This window comes from Saccopteryx leptura, chromosome 4 (assembly GCF_036850995.1).
Source record: "Saccopteryx leptura isolate mSacLep1 chromosome 4, mSacLep1_pri_phased_curated, whole genome shotgun sequence".
NCBI classification, from domain to species: Eukaryota; Metazoa; Chordata; class Mammalia; order Chiroptera; family Emballonuridae; genus Saccopteryx; species Saccopteryx leptura.
Genome location: NC_089506.1, coordinates 1,089,317 through 1,111,123, shown reverse-complemented (window position 1 = coordinate 1,111,123; position 21,807 = coordinate 1,089,317). Strand labels below are relative to the sequence as shown.

Here is a 21,807-nt window from a genome sequence, read left to right as displayed (position 1 = left end):
GGAAGCCCAGCCTCCATCAGGGGGACTCACAATGAGGGCGGTCACTCACGAGTCCCCTCGCCAGGCAGCATGAGGAAGGACCGCCGACCGGGGGACTGACCAGAGGTGTTTCCTCCTCCCAGGTCTGGAGGCTGGACGTCCAGGATCCAGGTATGGGCGGGGTTGGTCCCTCCTGAGGCCGCTCTGCGTGGCCGACAGGGGGCCGCCTTTCCCGTGTCCTCACATGGCCGTCCCTCTGTGCGTGTCCCTGATGTCTCTTTCTCTTACAAGGACACCGGTCAGACTCATTTAACCTTAATCACGTGGATAAAGGTCCTGCCTCCACGTCCAGCCACTCTGAGGGTGAGGGTTTCAGTGCATGAACCTGCAGAGGGTGAGAACACAGTCCAGCCTGTTGTTACAGCCACTCCTCTGACCAGTGAGGAGCAAAGGAGGCGTGGACAGAGCCGGAGTTCTTCGCAAGGAGCTCAGACCGGTGGGTTCAGACACCTGACAAACTCCAGGCGGACACAGGTCACCAGCATAGTCGGACGGGACGCGGTGGCCCGGCCGTCACAGAGTCCTCCAAGTCTCCTCACGGGGCCCCGAAAGTCTTCGCAGAAAACCCGGTTCTCACAGTGAGTCCTTAAGAACGCCAGTTGCAGAGCAGGAGAACAGTGAGGGGCTCTACGTGGTCCCCAGCAAACCAGGACTCCGGTCCTCGTGCCTCCGACCCCGGAGTGGCCTGCGGCCTCCTCACCGGGGAGAACACGGTGCAGACAGTGCCGTCCCCTTCTGCAGCTAAGTCAGCGGTGGGCTGGGTGGCGGCCACTCTGCATCTGGAGAAGCCCGCCACCACGTTCAAACCCAGACACCCCGGGCTGCCCCCCACAGGGACCGAGGCCCCGCCACTGATCCTCTGGCCGCCCCAGCTCCCCACCTGCAGCTCCTTGAAAACGGGGCCACCTTGGGGCTGACCCCCCCCGGCCCCAGGGGACTCGGCAGGAAGCAGGGGACGGGAAACAGATGCTTGTTGCTGTAAACCATGAGATGTGGGCGTGGGGTGCAGCGTGGGTGGGGGGCGGGGCGTGAAGAGTATGAAGGGGGCCCCGCGGCCTCGGCCGGAGCTGGAGCTCAGACAGGCGGTGGACAGAAGGGCGGAGCCGTGTGACGGCAGACACAGCAGCCACCCTGGTCCCACCGGTGCGCTGAGGGGGCAGCGTCCACCTGGCAGGCGGCGCTCTGAGCGCCTTGGGCATCGCCACGCTCCCATCGTCCTCCCTCCTGCGCGGCAGCAAGACGTCCTGTGGTGATTATGAAGCCAGTCCCTTTCAAACAGGCCATCTGCATGCAGGCTCTGTGCCCACGCCGGGTCCTGTGTGCCCACGCCAGTCGGTGTGAGGGACGCTGTCTCGGAATCCAAAGCAGCTCATTGTAAAGAAAGTCAATGAGGCCGAGACGTCGGGGAGACAGGCATCTCCCTCCAGAGCGCCCGCTCAATAAAAGGCGTTGTCGTCCGAGGGGGAACGCGTGATAAAGCCCAGAGCCCAGAGCAGTGACCGTGCAAGGTGACTGTCGGGACCCTGCCGACCCTCCGAAGCAGCCGCACGCCCCCCGGCAGGGGGAGAGGACGCAGCCGTCCCCGGCATCGCTGTGGACCCGCCCTGGACGCGGTGGGCAGTCGGCACGCTGCTCCCTCTGAGGCCGGGAGGGTGGCGCCAGCTCGCAGGGAAGCACCTTTGCCTTGGTCACGGCTGGCCCCGGTGTGCAGGCACTTGGTCCTGTGCTGACCGCTGTGGGGAGGCTGGAACTGACCGCAGAGCCCCAGGGCAGGGCTCTCCATCCGGCCTCTCCCGACCGTGGGCTCTGCAGGAGCAGGGCGGAGGGGAGAGCCTGCAGTCTCGGGGTTCAGGGGCAATGAGAGGGAGACGTCCTCCACAGCGCAGGGGGCGCACGTGGGGCAGGGGGCGCACGTGGGGCAGGGGGCGCACGTGGGGCAGGGGGCGCACATGGGGCAGGGGGCGCACGTGGGGCAGGGGGCGCACGTGGGGCAGGGGGCGCACGTGGGGCAGGGGGCGCACGTGGGGCAGGGGGCGCACATGGGGCAGGGGGCGCACGTGGGGTCTGACGCCCGGCGACCGGCTCTCGGGGGACCGGGAGGACCTGCTCTTTCAGGCGTTTACAGGCTCCCTCGTGCTGCGGAGCGGAGAATAGATGGGATGCGGTGGGGACCCGAGGGGACAAGAGGCAGTGACCCCAGGTGAGAGACGGTGGTGGCTTTGCTCCATGCAGGCGGCAGACAGGTGGGGACCTGGTTAGAAGGGGGTGTCCGCACAAGGCACAGAGGAGGGAACGGACTGCACATCGAAAGTGGACCATGAGGCCCTGGCTGGTTGGCTCAGTGGTAGAGTGTCGGCCTGGCGTGCAGGAGTCCCGGGTTCAATTCCCGGCCAGGGCACACAGGAGAAGCGCCCATCTGCTTCTCCACCCCTCCCCCTCTCCTTCCTCTCTGTCTCTCTCTTCCCCTCCCGCAGCAGAGGCTCCATTGGAGCAAAGATGGCCCAGGCGCTGGGGATGGCTCCTTGGCCTCTGCCCCAGGCACTAGAATGGCTCTGGATGCAACAGAGCAATGCCCCAGATGGGCAGAGCATCACCCCCTGGTGGGCATGCCGGGTGGATCCCGGTCGGGCGCACGCGGGAGTCTGTCTGACTGCCTCCCTGTTTCCAGCTTCAGAAAATACAAAAAAAAAAAAATGGACCGTGAGAGAAGTCACATGTGACCCGGGGTTTTTGGCTGAAGCCGTGAGGAAAACGAGCTTCACTCTTACTGAGTTTGGGGGACCCGGGGAGCAGCGGGTGGGTGCAGGGTGGGCGGGTGCTCTCCGGGCCAGTGAGACGCCAGACAGATGCAGTTCACAGATAAGCTCAAGGGTGGCACCCTCAGCAAACACCCAGCGCTGGAAGATTCAGGACTTCGTGACGACGCCCAGGTAGGGCTGGACCAACGAGAGAGTCCCAGGAGGACCCCACTGAGTGTGGAGGCCCGAGGAGGTCCGAGAGGCGGCAGGCGGCAATGGAAAAGAAACACGAGAGAGTTTTCCGGCTCTTGCCGACCAAAGGGCCGTGTCGGCTCTGCCAAGACCATGAAGTGACCCCTGGGAGGCCAGGGGGGACCAGCACGGCCTGTGGGTTGGAGCTGAGGAGGAAGAGACGGTGAGTGGGGCTCACAGGAACTCAGAGCACCCACAGGAGAGTCGCCTTACGGCAGAAGGTGTGGAATCCTAACCCCGGGGAGAAGTTGGCGCTCGGGTGGCCACGTCCCCAGATGGAGTCGCCGTCCCACGTCTGAGGAAGAGCAGGAGCCCACTGGACGAAGAGAACACGGCTCAGCCTGAGCTCCTCAGAAATGGTCAGAAAGTTCACAGTAAACTGAGGCCAAGCAATGACGTCCCTCCTGAATGGCAGACAGGAGGCTGGTGGCACAAGGATTCCACAGAGCGCCGCGGTTAGTCCTGGGTCAGTTACCTTGGTCGGGAAGGTGTTCTTTATTTTTTTTTTCTTTTTATTTTTTTGAGGTGGGGGAGGGAGATGAGAAGCATCAACTCATAGCTGCTTCACTTTAGTTGTTTATTGATTGCTTCTCATACCTGTCTTGACCCAGGGGTTCAAGCCAGCAACTTTAAGATTATGTCAATGACCCCACACTCAAGCCAGTGACCCCGAGCTCAAGCCAGCAACCCCATGCCTGCACTCTAGCCAGCAACCTCAGGGTGTTGTACCGGGACCCTCTGCATCCCAGGTCAACACTCTATCCACTGCACCACCACCGGTCAGGCGGGAAAGTGTTCTTATTGCAACTAGAAATGTGGGTGCGTGCAGGTGACGCGAGCCCTCCCCTATACGGACCCAGAGTGGCCAGAACCCATAAATGATATCAGAGAACGCCTTGAGAATCACAGGCAACACCCCCCGGGGTCCTGGATGAATGGCTGAGATCACCACCTTCTGCTCCAATCACCTCCACGTCTGACTGCAGACAGAGCCCAGCTCACAATATCCCGCTGAGCTGAGCACCACAGGATGCGGGAGAACCCGCCCTCCTAAGGCACCATCCGAAATACTTCATCACTCTGCTATTCGAGGTTTGTGGTTCATATTGATGTTTGGTTTGGTGGTAGAAGTGTTAGGGTGGTTTGCAAGTCATAAGCTAAAATGTCAACTTTGGAGCAAGGCTTTCGATCCTGGCTCCGCCCCTCAGTCAGTTATTTCTCTGGGACAGTATCCTTTGCCTGCAGCTTAATTTCCTTGTCTGCACGATTAGAATGCCGTCAGCCCTGCTGCACGCAGGAAGTCCCGATCTTGAGGACTAGGTAAAGCTAATAGTGTAAAGCCGTGGTCCCCAACCTTTTTTGGGCCACGGACCGGTTTAATGTCAGAAAATATTTTCATGGACCGGCCTTTAGGGTGGGACGGATAAATGTATCACGTGACTGAGACACGCGTCAAGAGTGAGTCTTAGACGGATGTAACAGGGAATCTGGTCATTTTCTTAAAATAAAACATTGTTCAGACTTAAATATAAATAAAATGGAAATAATGTAAGTTATTTACTCTTTCTCTGCGGACCAGTACCAAATGGCCCACAGACCGGTACCGGTCTGTGGCCCAGGGGTTGGGGACCACTGGTGTCAAGGGTCCGACACACACGCGAGTTCCCGACTTAGCGTCAGAGGCGGGGTGGGAGCGAGCGGAGAGCGGACTCTCGGCAGGCGGGAGAGACGGGACGGCTTTTCTCCGGAGCCCGGCTGTGCTGACACCTCTCAGGTCTGCCGGCCTCCCTCCGCCTGCACGAGCCTCTCGGGGTATTAAATAGGTTTGCGGAACGTAATAAACACAACGTGGGGGTTCTGATAACATTCACTACAAACACATTACACAACCGCATAAAATTGCCTTTTATTAAAAATCGACAGAAACCGGAAAAGTGACTCCCAGGGCAAGCAGTAGATTCCGGTGCACGCAAACAGTGTTGGGGGGCGGGGGGGGGGACAATTCTATCCCTTGTGGGCAGAAAGGTTGCCAGTGGTTGCTCACACAAGCATGAGTATACACACACACCTGCCCACGCACACGCCCCCTTTAACACAAAGCTAACGTTTTAAATCCCTCCTGCGTCACCTTAGGCACAATAACGGTGACAATGAGGGGCGACCAACGACTCCGTAACGTTAGACACGAGTCCCACAGGCATCGACCGCTCTCAGTGGAAACTGCCTGGCCGCGAGCACCCGTTCCGTCATTCCTGAACCTCCGTATTTCCGTAATTTGGACGGAAAGGGAAAGAGCTTGTCTTCAACGACTGCTTTGCATCCTTGTTAATAGTCGGTTAAGGAGAATGAATCCACTCTCCATCTGCCTGAGTCTCTTGGTACTTAGACGCTGGTGAAGCTGTTCAGGTTGTTAAACAATCTAATTTGAAAGTGAGGAGATGGATCCATAGTGTGGTTCCTCTTGTTCCAAACAAGAGCTCGGACCACCTTGGGCCTTCCACCTGTAAAGCTTAGAGCATGAGCCTGACCTGTGGTGGCGCAGGGGATAAAGCGTCGACCTGGAAATGCTGAGGTTGCCGGTTCAAAACCCTGGGCTTGCCCGGTCAAGGCACATATGGGAGTTGAAGCTTCCTGCTCCTCCTCCCCCTTCTCTCTCTCTCTCTCTCTCTCCCCCCTCTAAAATGAATAAATAAATAAAATTAATTAAAGCTTAGAGCATGCCAGAAAGATGCACCCACTTCTTAACCAGCTCACCTCTCCAAACATAGGTTTATATGCACGCACACGTGTTCACACATGTGCACATACATGCATGCATGCATACATAGTTACACAGGCCTGTGTACACTTTATGCATACACAGAGGCAGACAAGCACAGGCACATGCACACGTGTGTGCGCGCACAGGCATAACCCATGAGCACGTTTATACACACGGGTGCACACAAGTACGGGCTCACAGCGTGGAGACCTGGGTGAGCCCCAGCCCTGTCTTCTCTGCGTCTGCTGAGCAGGAGGTAGGATGTGCTCCCGTCAGCTCCTGGAAAGTCCTGTCCACCATTCTTGCCTCAGACTCACCTTGAGGCCGAAGTTGTCCCTTCTGAGAATTTTGATTGACATTCATGAGCCTTAAATCAAAATTGGGAACCGTCACCAGTTTAGGTTCCTGTGTGAGCGTGTGGAATGCGCACCCACCTGCCCTCGGCCTCCGTGGCTGTGACGACCGTGTGTGCTGCGAGTGAGAAACCCCGGCGGTCAGCCTCCCACTCGTGCGTGTCAGAATTGCCTTTCTTCTCGAGGCTGAGTAACGGCCCTGGACGCGTGGAGCACACTGCTCATAGCTCGGCGTGAGCCGCAGGGTCCCCTTCTACCCGCTCCAGTCTTCGGCTCGCGTTTCCTTTTTTATGCTTTTATTTTAAAGCGGCTAACGTCTCCTGAGCCCCTGGCCAGGCCAGGCACTAACCACGTCACAGGGGACACCTGACTTACTTCTCCTAACGCCTCCCACGAGAGGAGAAGGCGGAGGCTCACGGAGCTGGGGGACGCGCTGGAGGTCAGGCCTGGCACGTGGCTGTCAGGACTGCCCGTCAGCCTGTGGGCTGGGTGCCCGTGAGCTGGGACCCACGCGCGGGCTCCTGGGTGGGCAGGACGAGCGTGGGCCCCGCAGCGGGGGAGCAGGTGCGTGCAGAGCGCGGCTGGGAGGAGGAAGGGGCAGCGGCGCTGCACCCCTCACGCTGGCTGCAGGGCGGGCTCTGACCCCACCTGTGTGACCCCCTGTGCAAGGGCAGGTCCGAGGCTGCTGCTCCCGCCGGTCCGCTGCCCGGGCCACCCCTGGGGAGAGCCGCTCGCGGGGCTGCAGGGGCTGCGGGGGCTGCGGGGGCTGCGGGGGCTGCGGGGGCTGCGGGGGCTCCGGGCCCAGCGTCCCGGGGAGTCTCGGAGACACCGGTTCTGGCGCCCCCGCGTGGCCGGCGGGGGGAACGACGCGGCCGTGCGGAGGTCTGGGGACCCGCCCCCGGGGCTGCGGGGGCTGCGGGGGCTCCGGGCCCAGCGTCCCGGGGAGTCTCGGAGACACCGGTTCTGGCGCCCCCGCGTGGCCGGCGGGGGGAACGACGCGGCCGTGCGGAGGTCTGGGGACCCGCTCCCAGGCAGGAGGGACCCAGTGAGGCCGCCGGTCTTCTCATCACGTTGGCTGTCACCTCATTGTCCAGCTGCTGTGGGGAGACACTCTGACTGCCCAGGGGGAAGGTGCAGAGGGCGCCTGTTTAAGTCCCTGCCTGTATGTCTGCATGCTGGTGCCTTTGCTGGTGTTAGCTTCTCCTCTGTTCCCAGGCTCCTCCCCACGGTGTCATGAAGGGTTATTGGCTGTCCCCAGCCAGCTTTACCCACGACTCTTCAGCTGAAGCTACGCAGACCTGTCCTAGCTGAGCTAAAGGTCACTGAGCTGAAGGTGACCTCGTGCAGGTCACCGTGGCCGTGTCCCAGGGCTGGGTGCAGACACGCTGGGACGACTTCCTGCTCAGGCGGTGGTGTCCTGCTCTCCCCCCGGGACCTGGGTTCGGTGGAAGGTGGGGCGTGTGAGTGCTGACCTCACACCAGCCCCTCAGTCTGATCTCTGGCCCCATGTGGGACCGAGCAAACCCCCTCTCTGGGTGGGCTGCTCTCTGTTAGGCGCTCTGTCCTTGTCAGCATCCCTGTGTGACATCCCTGCCCCTTGGCTCTGGGGTCATTCTGAAAGAGCGCCCGGTTCCTACCTGAGGACCCACTGTGTCAGGCCTCGCTGCCGTGCTGGGGGTACAGCCCTGACCTGTGGCACCGTGTCCCCGGCCAGGTCTCCTCTCCAGACCCACGTGGGGTTTTCCTAGTCCTGCATCTGCGAGTGGACAGTGTCCACCCTCCGTATCATCTCCGTGACAGATGCCAGCCTGGGTGTGGGGGGCTGTCCAGATGTCCAGCCTGAGCTTGCACCGACTGTCCGGCAGTCAGGTCCCCTCGGGTCTGGGGCTCTGGGACCCCCCGTCCTGTGCTGTGAGCTCAGACCAGTGTCTGCATGTCCGGCAGTCAGGTCCCCTCGGGTCTGGGGCTCTGGGACCCCCCGTCCTGCGCTGTGAGCTCAGACCAGCGTCTGCAGACACGATGATGTTGCAGCAGCCGCTGGGAGTTGGGGGCAGGAAGCAGCCCCTTTGCACAAACTCGCAGGTCAGACCTCTTCGTGTCTGTGGGAATAAGTGTTCTGCTGGGTAAACTCAGACTCGGAGGGCAGGCGTCTGTCAGTTCTCTCCCGTGTTGTCCGAAGGCTCAGCCCACTGGGGCACACTGCGCTGATGAACCATCACACTGGCCCAATAAACACTGAGACCCGACACCCACACGGCAGGCGAGCGCTGGCATTTCAGTCCTCCGAGCACTAGAAGTGCCTTGTTTATTTGAAACTGGATGGAAGGTGTCAACAGGAATAACATTTTCCTGTCATTCAGACCCTGCTTGGAGCCTGACCAGGCAGTGGCGCAGTGGATAGCGCGTCGGACTGGGATGCAGAGGACCCAGGTTCGAGACCCCGAGGTTGCCAGCTTGAGCACGGGCTCATCTGGTTTGAGCAAAGCTCACCAGCATGGATCCAAGGTCGCTGGCTCAAGCAAGGGGTCACTTGGTCTGCTGAAGGCCCGTGGTCAAGGCACGTATGAGAAATCAATCAATGACCAACTAAGGTGTCGCACGAGACTCTGCTTGGAGAGGAAGCTGGTGGCTCACGGAACCATCAGCCCGAGGGAAGAGACGGGCACACCTGCTCTCCTCTGTCCTGTTTCACCTTCGGGGGTGGGGGGTACAGATACACGTCTCCCCCACCCCCAGTAACTGTCTGTCAGCACAGCTGAGCTGCGTGCTGAGTGCCCTATGCCTCGCTCAGGATGAAGAGCTGCACGGTGTTCGCCTGACTTAATACTTTGCGTGACGGGAAAGAGAGGGAAGAACTAGTTCTCGTGTTGCGAGTTACACAAACCACAGTGCCAGTGTGGTGACCTGCACAGTCCCGAATTGCCCGCGATCCTGGCAGCGGCTCCGGCACCCAGGGCTCCTCACGCCATCTGTGTTCTAGCATCTGGCGAGGAAGTGGACCCCCTCATGACACGCTGACCTGTCCACCTCCTCCCACTGCGTTGTGGCTGTAACGAGCCATCTCCACAGCCTCGCTGTCCACAGTGAGACACTCTGAGTGGCTGCAGGACACACGGCCCCCAAGTTTCCTTGTGGAAATGGCCCCGCACATGGACTTGCTAGAATACCAGAAGGACATCCTCCTGAGGTTCAACAGTTTCTACACTTTATCGTGCTTGCTGCACACGACCACCACATACACTATATGTGCACGTGTATGTATGTGTGCATGTATATGTGTGTATACGTGTATATATGCATCTGTGTGTATGAGTACATATGTATATTTGTGTTTGTGTATATGAATATATGAGCATGCATGTGTGTATATGTGCATGTGTGTATATGTGTATATATGTGCATATATGTATACAAGTGTGTACATATATAATTGTGTGTGTATACTAGATATGTGTACATGTATATGTGCCTATTGGTGTATGTATATTTATGTGTATATGTGAATATGTATATATGTATGTGTGTATGCATGTGTATATGTATACACCTGTCTATACATGTATATATTTGTGTATATATGTGTGTAAACATGCATGTATACATGTGTGTACACACACGTATGGCATTCTGTTGTTACTGAAGAGTTGAGCATAAGTTTCTGACACCAGGACCCTTGACCTCGGAACACCCCGGGGTGTGGCTGTGAAGATGAGGGTCAGGAGACAGGCCCCACGCCAGTGTGTTTAAACAGCGAGCGTTTCTCCTGCAGAATGTGACGTGAGCAACTGGAGAAGGGGGAGGAACACAGCAGTGTATGGGCTGCGACAGGGGGCCATGCGCACAGCAGTGACCCCAGCCTTGGGGACAGAGAGGCGGGCTTGGGGCAGTGGCTGCACCTGCAGGGTGGAGGGCCAGCCAAGCTGGGACCCTGGCCGGGACACGGTGCCACAGGTCAGGGCTGTACCCCCAGCACGGCAGCGAGGCCTGACACAGTGGGTCCTCAGGTAGGAACCGGGCGCTCTTTCAGAATGACCCCAGAGCCAAGGGGCAGGGATGTCACACAGGGATGCTGACAAGGACAGAGAGCCTAACAGAGAGCAGCCCACCCAGAGAGGGGGTTTGCTCGGTCCCACATGGGGCCAGAGATCAGACTGAGGGGCTGGTGTGAGGTCAGCACTCACACGCCCCACCTTCCACCGAACCCAGGTCCCGGGGGCAGAGCAGGACACCACCGCCTGAGCAGGAAGTCGTCCCAGCGTGTCTGCACCCAGCCCTGGGACACGGCCTCGGTGACCTGCACGAGGTCACCTTCAGCTCAGTGACCTTTAGCTCAGCTAGGACAGGTCTGCGTAGCTTCAGCTGAAGAGTCGTGGGTAAAGCTGGCTGGGGACAGCCAATAACCCTTCATGACACCGTGGGGGGAGCCTGGGAACAGAGGAGAAGCGAACACCAGCAAAGGCACCAGCATGCAGACATACAGGCAGGGAAGAAATGTGTCCATAGCATGTGTGCTGCGTCCATGTGATGTATAAATACATACATGCACATGTTTGCATTGACTTTTGAATATGTAAAATACATGATTTCAAAATTTAAAACTATACCAAAACTTATATTCAGAAAATTTGCCGTTTCTCTCTCCAACTGGAATGATTTATTCTGTTTTACAAACGTAAGCAAACATTATAGATGTAGATGGACACAGAGATATCACTATCTCTATGTACACATACATGTAGTCTGTAACGTGTTCTCACGTTGCACTTGACCCTGAAACCCTACCCACCTGTGAGAATGCTCTTCCCTCATCGTCACGGGGCCACAGTGCCTCAGCTCTGGGCACATTCCTCCTCAACCAGTGCCCTACGGACGGACACTTGGATTAGGGTCACTTATAAACCCTATCTATCGCTATAAACAATGGCTCAGGGAGAACCCGTGGTTATTTTTTTCACGTAGCTGGAGGTTTGCTTTCAGAGTGAATGCTCACAGGTGCAGTCACAGGGCCAGAGAGGAAACACGCTGACCGATATTCCGGCGACGGCGTCTGGCACCGCCCGCGGCACGGGCACGGTGCAGGAGTGGAACGCTCTGTGTGCTGCTGGCCCGGACGCCACTGCCCGTCGGTGCAGGGAGACGCATGCCCCCCACTCCCGGTTTCACTCAGGGGCGGCGTGACAACCAACTCTAGTCCCGATGGTTTCCGGAGACTTGCAGCCTCTCCCGATTCAATTTGCTTAAGTTTCTTGGTCGCCTAACCAAGTAACAGCAATTGAATTTAGCGACATTAAGAAGAAACATCATTCTTGTTTGATAAGAACTGACTGCACAGCCAGGCTTGGCAAATAAGCCGGGTCCAAGGACCACGGGCAGTGGGGGTTCCCGGTCAGCCGTCCTGGGCAGGAGACCCGGCCACAGGACCAGCCAGCCCTCACTGCCGTCCGAGCCTCTCACCTGTGAGTCTGTCCTCGTCACCACAGTGAACTCCCGGGAGTCCCTCTGCCGCGTGACGTTACTCACATGGCGGATGTTTGCAGGCTCACCACCCCAGGGCGAGCCAGGGAGGGAGGGGAAACAACCTCTTCGGGTTGTGTCGTCAGGATGAGACACCCCCCCCCCACCGTGTTCAAGCTGAACTCGAGTATAAGGAAAGGCAGGGTCACAGCTAGAACAGCGGCAGGCGCTGGAGAGCAACATCGCTGACTCGGGCGTTCCCACGGCGACCAGGACACCGGTCCGTGGAACAGAACAGAGAGCCCGGAAATACAGCCGACCAGTGTCTGACAGAGGAGCAGGGGCAGCCGGGGAGAAGACCGTCTCTGCACCGAACGGTACGGAGAATGCTGGTGGTCACGCACAGAGACGGCTTCAGACACAGACCTAGTACCGCCCCCAACCACTAACTCGTTCCAAACTCTCCAGAGAGATTCCTGGTGGCAGCGTCCCTCACTGCCTCTCAGAAGAAGAAGCTGTTAGACGCCCGCCTTCAGGCGTCCCCGGACGTCAGGGGACTGGGAACACACGTCCCGTGGGCCGAGTTATACATATTATTTTTAGCATCTTCGATTCCAAACCCAAGTGTTCAGCCAAAGCAAGGTTATAAGAAAAAGTGGTTCCCGGGTCACTTCCCTGGGAGGCCAGGTGGGGGCAGTGCTGTGACACAGGGGTGGACAAAGCCAGGTGCAGGGGCCACAGCCAGTCTGGTCCACCATGGTCACTCCTGAACCAAGAGGGACTTTCAAGAAAGTATCTGCAGCCGGTCTCCTGTGACTGAAAACAGAGGAGTCCCAGCCTGTCCCATCTGCCTTCCGGGAGGACAGACGTGTCATGGCGGTGACAGGAAATCGCAGCTTCCAGCCCCTGCAGCCAGAGAACGCCCGAGCCAGGGAGGAGACGCAGAGAGGAGAGTTAGGACAGTGAGCAGACAGACGGCTGCCATCGGCTGCTTCTGGCCTCGTGGCTAAACCTGGGAGCCACCGAGGACCCACCGGGCACCTGTGGGCTGTGTGCTCTGCATCCCCGGGGTCCGTTCTGCAAATGTCGTTTTAGGGAAAGCCTGGCCTTTGTCCCCCACCTGTCACACGCTCAGTCACTGAGCCTGTCCGCCCCGGGGGCTGAGTGTAACGTGAGAAGCTGGTCGTGCCAGGCTGGGACAGACTGCCGATGTGAGCGTCCACGCTGGTGGTCCCGGGCATCAGGCCAGCCCTGGGTCCAGCGCCGTCTTTATTTACCTGTAAGCTTTACTCTGCCATGATCTGTAATGAAACCTCTCGCCTCTCTGAGCTCGATGTTGATTTCCGGATCCGTGAAATCCCCCCCCCATCCCACAGGGATTGTCGGGATCGATACCGTCCCTGTGCTCAGGTCTGGTCCGGCTCAGTTCAGATCTTTATATTCGGGGCTATGGCTTTAGAAATGACACTGAGCGCCATTCCCAGACCCCAACACCGTTCCAGCTAGCGGGTCCTGTCTCACGGCCAGTCGACCACACCGTGTAAGGTTTGGACCTTAATAGGGTGTAGTGTGTGTTCTCTACAGTGATTAACGAGCATTGTAAAGGCGACTTGAAAATCACCCTGGCCGGGTCACTCAGGTGGTCAGAGCATCGTCCTGATACACCAAGGGTGTGGGTTTGGTCCCCGGTTGGGGCACATACAAGAATCAACCAATGAACGCATGGATAAGTGGAACAACAGATCAATGTTTCTCTCTCTCCATCTCTCTCTCTCTGTTTCTTTGTCTTCCTTCCCCTCTCTCTCTGAAGTCCATAAATAAACTTAAAAAAATTTTAAAGGAATATCTACATATCTAAAAAACTCACATCTTTCTATTCTCTAAGACAAAATACATATATGGGTGTCATGCACAGAGCTGTTCCATGCAAATTCATTTCTGATTAAAATCTCGAAAAGGAACGGAAGCCGTTTACCCAAACCCATGTCCGCCCGGATTCGGGAGACGCGGGAGCTGTGACAGGCGGACACACCCCACCCCACTGCTCACGGCTCTGTGGGCGAGGTGTCTCAGGACCAGAGGCCCAAGTGGCATCCCCGCAGTCACAGCTGAACGGCGCCGGGACCGGACCTGCCCTCCCACGTTCAGCCCAGGGATGAGAGGGGACGTGAGCACCCATCAATATGGCCCAGAGTGAGACACGCCCCCACCCCCGGCTCCTGCTCTTCACACACTGACAGGTGTTTACTGTGATTGTTTCTGTTACTGAGCAAAGAATTCACCTTTTTTTTTTTTTTTTTTTTTTGTATTTTTATGAAGTTGGAAACAGGGAGGCAGTCAGACAGACTCCCGCATGCGCCCGACTGGGATCCACCCGGCACGCCCACCAGGGGGCGATGCTCTGCCCATCTGGGGCATTGCTCTGTTGCAACCAGAGCCATTCTAGTGCCTGAGGCAGAGGCCACGGAGCCATCCTCAGCACCTGGGCCAACTTTGCTCCAATGGAGCCTTGGCTGCGGGAGGGGAAGAGATAGACAGAGAGGAAGGAGAGGGGGAGGGGTTGAGAAGCAGATGGGCGCTTCCCCTGTGTGCCCTGGCCGGGAATCGAACCCGAGACTTCCACACTCTGGGCTGATGCTCTACCACTGAGCCAACCGGCCAGGGCCTTTTTATTATTTTTATTATTATTTTAAACCAATTAAGCTATGCTTCTCATTGCAAGAAACCTCATTAAAATTAATGGTCTTGGCCCTGGCTGGTTGGCTCAGCGGTAGAGCGTCGGCCTGGCGTGTGGGGGACCCGGGTTCGATTCCCGGCCAGGGCACATAGGAGAAGCGCCCATTTGCTTCTCCACCCCCCCCTCCTTCCTCTCTGTCTCTCTCTTCCCCTCCCGCAGCCAAGGCTCCATTGGAGCAAAGATGGCCCGGGCGCTGGGGATGGCTCCTTGGCCACTGCCCCAGGCGCTAGAGTGGCTCTGGTCGCGGCAGAGCGTCACCCCCTGGTGGGCGTGCCAGGTGGATCCCGGTCGGGCGCATGCGGGAGTCTGTCTGACTGTCTCTCCCGGTTTCCAGCTTCAGAAAAATACTAAATAATAATAATAATAATAATAATAATAATAATAAATTAATGGTCTCATTCCTGCTGGAATGTAATCTGGTGTTCTTATTAAAATTTACGTTTTTAACTAACGCCTCCCAGAAACCCTAAAAGGGAGAGAAAGTCTCTCCTGGATCCTCCTCTGCAGGGTGTTGTTCTAACGTCTTCCTTAGAAAGAGGTGATGTTTCCCATACTTCGCACATTGAGACCTGTTACTACTTATACGCATGAGAAATCTCAAGCCACAGGGGACGACGACACCCAGTCTAAGGGCGATTTCAGCTCCTGGCTCAGCTGCGAGGGGCGTGTCCCGGCGGGCGTGGCCAGCCTGCGCAGACAAGCAGCACAGCGACAGCCTGTCCTCACCACGGGAAGGCAGAGAGAGGCGGGGAGCTCACAGAGGCAAAGCATCAAATGCGTGGGACCAGACTTCTCCTTCAACCACTGGAAGATTTTTAATTCATACAGAAGAAAACCGAAGACAGTTCAGCCGTGACTATAAGATGACACAACCCATGATCAAACTTCTATCCAAGAGAGGAAACGATTTTCAGACACCTTGGCTTTAAAGTTCTGATTTGTGTAAAAGCAATCCTAATGTTCATTATGAATGAATTCCATCCATTTGTTAACTGAGACCTTACACACATGTAACCTCCTTCAACTTCCTGTGTGTCACAGAACCTATAAAAGCCCCTTCCTGTCCTCCTGTGTTCCCTGACTCCTACCATTAACAACGATGACGGTCCCAAGGCCAATGCCAGCTCCCTAAGGACCCACTGGGGCAGGCCCTGGGGACAGTGGGCTCCAGCCCCCCGGGATCCTGCACTCAGCTGACAGTCCCCAAGGTCCTTGTGAGCTCCCACCTCCACCACTGTTCCTTGTTCCTCTAACAACACATCACCGGCCCTCCATTTTATGAGCTACTCCTTCCAGGCTGAGCAGAATGCTGGACGCTTTAGGCTACACTGTTGTCAAAAAGATGCCTGACTCTTAACCACGGGCACTGTCATTTTTAGTAGGAAACTCTGCGTATCACTCAGGACGCTTAAACTGCATTACAACTGTGCAAAGTGATAGATAGATAGATAGATAGATAGATAGATAGATAGATAGATGATAGATGATAGATAGATGATAGATAGATAGATAGATGATAGATGATAGATAGATGATAGATAGATAGATAGATAGATAGATGATAGATAGATAGATAGATGATAGATAGATAGATAGATAGATAGATGACAGATAGATAGATAGATGATAGATAGATAGATAGATAGATAGATAGATAGATAGATAGATGGATAGATGATAGATAGTTGATAGATAGATAGATGATAGATAGATGATAGATAGATAGATAGATAGATAGATATGTATCTCATATGAAATATGTACTCAGGTTTCCTATCTATTGATGAGGATTGATTACCGATCAACTCCTTCCAAAACAAATAGTGAGCAGTGACCATGGGTCAGAAATGCATGCACAGGCTTTGCCCTGTGGGGCTCGTCTCCCGTCGACGTCAGAGGCGAAGGGAAGGGACAGGGAGCAGGGAGGGCAGGGAGGCCGCGGGGACACGGACACCCCTGAGAGCAGCACCGCGTGGACAGTATGGCTCAGAGCCACGCACGGCTGGGGGCCTGGGGCTGCCCTGTAGTTGTATCAACACCATCTCACAGTCACCACAACCATTTAAACGGCTCATCAGCAGCTTGGAACCGTGTGTACAAAACTAAGTAAAAGAAGCGTCACTCGATGATAAGAGGGCACTCCAGGCATGCAGGACACTGTCACTAGCTACTTGTCACTTGAGTCGGACACGGTGGGGGGGGGGGGGGGATGGGAGCTGGAGCCACTGTCCTCGTAGCGGGAGCGTCTCCCGGGCTCCGTCCATCAGACGCCTGGGCCGTGGCCGCGCGGGGCCCAGCACGGTCCCACCTCTGCTTACAGCGAGGGTGACAAAGGTGGGGGCGAGCCCTTCACCTGTGCTTCCTTCCGGCTAATCGTGATTTTTAAAGGAGGAGGAGGAGACTGACGCTTTACAATTTACAAACACACTTCACCCCGCGCTGGCCTCGCTGTAACTCCTCCCTCCGCCCCGGGAAGGCGGTCTCCCCGGAGATGGGTGCTCCGCCCACGTCTATAAACCAGGGACACCCTTCTTGTTCCGTCTCCCTCCCCGGCTGGGTCACTCGCTCTGTCTGGATACAGGACTTCAGCCTGGAGGGGGTGATGAGGGCGGATCAAAGACGGCCCAGGAAGCCCACGGCTCCCCACCAGCTGTGCCCAGAGCTGGCCTGGGGGTCCTCTTAGGGATCATCAAACTTTTGATAAAAACCGCCCACTTCTGCAGTGCTGGTCAACCTGGTCCCTCCCGGCCACTAGTGGGTGTTTCATCTTTCATGGTGGGCGGTAGCAGAGCAACCAAACGGCGCCGCGATTGGCCCACCATGAGAGCTGGAACGCCCACTAGTGGGCGGTAGGGACCAGGTTGACCAGCACTGCAAAAGTGGGCGGTTTTTATAAAAAGTTTGACGACCCCTGCAGGCCTGGGCGGACACGCCTGCCTAGGAGTGGCCGCTTCCGGAATGGAAAAGGAGTGAGCAGAGGTCATCTCACGTGAGGCTGCCCCAGGCAGAGGGCTGAGCCCTCAGACCCTAGGGCAGGGGTCCCCAAACTATGGCTCAGGGGCCACAAGCGGCCCCCCCCAGGCCATTTATCTGCACTGCACTTCTGGAAGCGGCACCTCTTTCATTGGTGGTCAGTGAGAGGAGCATAGTTCCCATTGAAATACTGGTCAGTTTGTTGATTTAAATTTACTTGTTCTTTATTTTAAATATTGTATTTGTTCCCGTTTTGGTTTTTTACTTTAAAATAAGATATGTACAGTATGCATATGGATTTGTTCATAGTTTTTTTTTATAGTCCTGCCCTTTAACGGTCTGAGGGACAGTGAACTGGCCCCCTGTGTAAAAAGTTTGGGGACCCCTGCCCTAGGGAGTGGGCAGGGAACTGGATGGACAGCAGGGACCTCCAGGCTGCGACGCTGAACACGGGACCGGCCTGGACCAGAGGCCCGGCTGCCATGCCGTCAGCCCAGGATGGAACGCATCCGATTCCTCCCCTACCTCCATCCACAGCCCGAGTGTAAAAATGACCCTGTCGTGTCCTCCAACGGTCCCTGACCCTTGACTCCGGTGGCATTCTCCCTCCTGCCTCCAGCGCGGACAGCAGCTCTGCAGCCCAATGTCACGGGCGGGGCCCCCCACAGACCCAGCCAGCTGACCCCGCCTCCCACACCGCTCCTGTCACACCCCCGCCTGGTGGCCCTGGGACCCCCAGAAGCTCCTCCTGTCCCCCTCACCCTAGGACCGTGGAGACTTTGTTACCACAGCGACTCCCGCGCCTCCAGCACGCAGAGCATGACGTGAACACGTTGCACACGCCAAGGGACCCGGGAAGACAGAGTAGGTGGAAGCTACACTCACCTCTCCCAGGTCCAAACCGGAATTACAGATCAGTTATGGAACAATGAAACTGACTATCCAACGGAGACGAGCTGAACGGAAGTCTTAGCACCAGACACGCACAGAAGCCACCCTGAGACTGGCAGGAAGGACAGGGACGCGGACAGGGACGCACACAGGGCTGCCCACTCCCCACCCCCAAAGCCCCGGGCAGAGCTCAGGTCCCAGAGGGGTAGGTATCAGGTTCCCCCGTGAGGACGCAAAATAACAGACTAGACTCGAAACCATTAAACTCCTAGAAGAAAACATAGGCAGTGAAATCTGACATGTCTCTTATCAATATTTTTTCTGATATATCTCTTCAGGCAAGGGAAACAAAAAAATAAACAAATGGGACTTTGAAATGAAATTCAAAACTTTTTGCCCAGGAAAGAAAACCATCAACAAAACGAAAAGACAACGTACTGAATGAGGAAAGGTATTCACTGATGATACGTCCCGTACGAGGTTGATACCCAAATTTTATAAAACTTACAAAACTCAACACCTAGAAAACAAACCATCCGATTAAAAAATGGTCAAAGGATCCGAATAGACAACTCTCTAAAGAGGACACACAGATGCTCAACTTCATCAATCATCAGGGAATTGCAAATTAAAACCACAAGGAGATATCACCTCACAACTGTCAGAATGGCTGTCATCAATCAACAACAAGTGCTGGCGAGGATGTGGAGAAAAGGGGACCCTCCTGCACTGCTGGTGGGAATGCAGACTGGTGCAGCCACCGTGGAAAACAGTATGGACTTCAAAAAATTAAAAATGAAACTGCCTATGACCAGTAGTTCTGCTCCTGGGAATGCATCCACAGAAACCTGAAACACTAATTCTCAAGAAGACACGCACCCCCATGTTCATCGCAGCATTATTTACAATAGCCAAGATCTGGAAGCAGCTCCGTGCTCCTCAGTAGGTGAGTGGATCAAAAAGCTGTGGTTCATTTACACAACTCAGCCGCAAAAAAAAAAGAAAAAGGCGGAGACCTTACCTTTTGCATTGGCGCGGCTGGACCTGGAGATCATTAGGCTGAGTGAAATAAGCCAGTCAGAGAAAAACAAGTAACACATGGCTTTACTTATACGTCAAATCTAATGAACCGTATAAATGAGCAAACGAGACAGAAAGAGACTCGCAGACACAGAGAGCTGTCTGATGGTGGCCAGAGGGGAGGGCCTTGGGGAGGGCTGGGCGAAAAAGGTGCAGGCAATGAGAAGTACTAATTTGTTGTTACAAAGTAGTCACGGGACTGTGTTACAAAGTAGCGCAGGGAATATAGTCAGTGATATTGTAGCTACTCTACACTGGAAAGACCAGGGGACAGTTTGATAGTCTGTGATTAGGCCCTGGCCGGTTGGCTTAGCGGTAGAGCGTCGGCCTGGTGTGCGGGGGACCCGGGTTCGATTCCCGGCCAGGGCACATAGGAGAAGCGCCCATCTGCTTCTCCACGCCTCCCCCTCTCCTTCCTCTCTGTCTCTCTCTTCCCCTCCTGCAGCCAAGGCTCCATTGGAGCAAAGATGGCCTGGGCGCTGGGGATGGCTCCTTGGCCTCTGCCCCAGGCACTAGAGTGGCTCTGGTTGTGGCAGAGTGACCCCCTGGAGGGGCAGAGCGTCACCCCTGGTGGGTGTGCCGGGTGGATCCCGGTCGGGTGCATGCGGGAGTCTGTCTGACTGTCTCTCCCCGTTTCCAGCTTCAGAAAAATACAAAAAAAATAAAATAAAAAAATAAAAGTCTGTAATTATCTAACCACCATGCTGTACACCTGAAATACAAAATATTTTTGAGTGAAAACTATAATTAAAAAATAAAGTCAAAACTATAATTAAAAAATAAAGTCTCGGGGCAGGGAGGGTGTAAAGAGGAAAAACGCTTTGACTTGGGGGGAGGGGTGTACAACATAATCAACAGTTCCAATGCTACAGAGATGTTTACCTGAAAGCTATGTATGCATGCTTATTGAGCAATGTCACTCTGTTCAATTTTCTTAAATAAAATTTGTTAAAATCAAATAAAAATAAAAGTTTTTGAGAAAAGAGGAAACCAGGAAGGCCAGCAAAGTCCGGGCCACGCGGGCCGTGAAGGTTTGTGGCACTCACCTGCGACCACAACTGGGGGTGACTCTTCGCTCCTTGCACACGGGAAGGATGGTCGTGCAGGCGTTGGAGTGGACACTGATGTGGCCGGCAGGTGACCCCCACACAGTCCCTCAGTCTGTCCTAGGGGCTCCGCATGGACCTGGTCTGTGTCTCCAAATAAGCATTTCCGGGCAACTGCAGACAGGTGGAGCCCACAGGGCACTGTAATCAACGTGGTCTGTTTCCATAGAGAGCGGCCGGTCCCTACTGCTCTCTATCGACTGCGCAAGGAAGGAGCGGCTTCTCACGGCCAAGAGCTAAACTGAAAAGAAACATACTGGGCAGGTGCCGATGATCGCAGCTGAGCCAGGTAACGGCCAGGTGAGCCAGGTAACGGCCAGGTGAGCCAGGTAACGGCCAGGTGAGCCGGGTAACATCCAGGTGAGCCAGGGAACAACCCGGTGAGCCAGGTAACGGCCAGCTGAGCCAGGTAACGGCCAGGTGAGCTGGGTAACGGCCCAGTGAGCCAGGTAACGGCCAGGTGAGCCGGGTAACGGCCAGGAGAGCCGGGTAACGGCCAGGTGAGCCGGGTAACGGCCAGGTGAGCCAGGTAACAGCCAGGTGAGCCAGGTAACGGCCAGGTGAGCCAGGGAACAACCCGGTGAGCCAGGTAACGGCCAGCTGAGCCAGGTAACGGCCAGGTGAGCCGGGTAACGGCCAGCTGAGCCAGGTAACGGCCAGGTGAGCCAGGTAACGGCCATGTGAGCCAGGTAACGGCCAGGTGAGCCAGGTAACGGCCAGGAGAGCCGGGTAACGGCCAGGTGAGCCGGGTAACGGCCAGGTGAGCCGGGTAACGGCCAGGTGAGCCAGGTAACAGCCAGGTGAGCCGGGTAACGGCCAGGTGAGCCAGGTAACAGCCAGGTGAGCCAGGTAACGGCCAGCTGAGCCAGGTAACGGCCAGGTGAGCCAGGTAACGGCCAGGTGAGCCGGGTAACGGCCAGCTGAGCCAGGTAACAGCCAGGTGAAGGATCCTGCTGCCTGCTTTGGTGCTGAGGTCCCAGCTCCTAACCTCCAGCCACAGCTGCAGGGGAGTGGGCTCAGCCACCATCCCCGCAGAGCGGTCGGTCGGTGGGGCCCCCACACCAGGCTGAGGTGACCACAACAAAGAATTAACCACCTGCACAGCTGGCCCTGCAGACAGGAAGGAGGTAGCCTCCTCCAGATCTCTGGATACTTTCTCATCAACACCCAGTGGCTCCCTGCCCTTCCCATAATTAACTGTGAGCCTGAATTTGTCAGGTCTTTGATGGACACCAAGCCTGAGGGCAAAAACGCCAGGAATAGGAAATCTGGAGAGAGTGGGGTCAGAAAGGAGAGCCTGGGGTGACCAAAAATCTCCCTTAAACACCGAGAAAACCTTATTTCTGTAGCATTCATCTGAAACTCCACCAGGGCATACATATTAATTTTCTTTCCCCTACGGCAGTATGTGCAGAGGGGGAGG

General features: G+C 56.2%; 1 non-coding gene across 1 annotated transcript; it reads right to left on the bottom strand.

Annotated features, from left to right (window-relative positions):
- Nucleotides 1–14,186: 14,186 nt before the first annotated feature.
- TRNAS-AGA (transfer RNA serine (anticodon AGA)) lies at nucleotides 14,187–14,262 on the bottom strand. The gene has a single exon. It is a non-coding gene; the product is annotated as a tRNA-Ser (tRNA).
- Nucleotides 14,263–21,807: the final 7,545 nt, after the last annotated feature.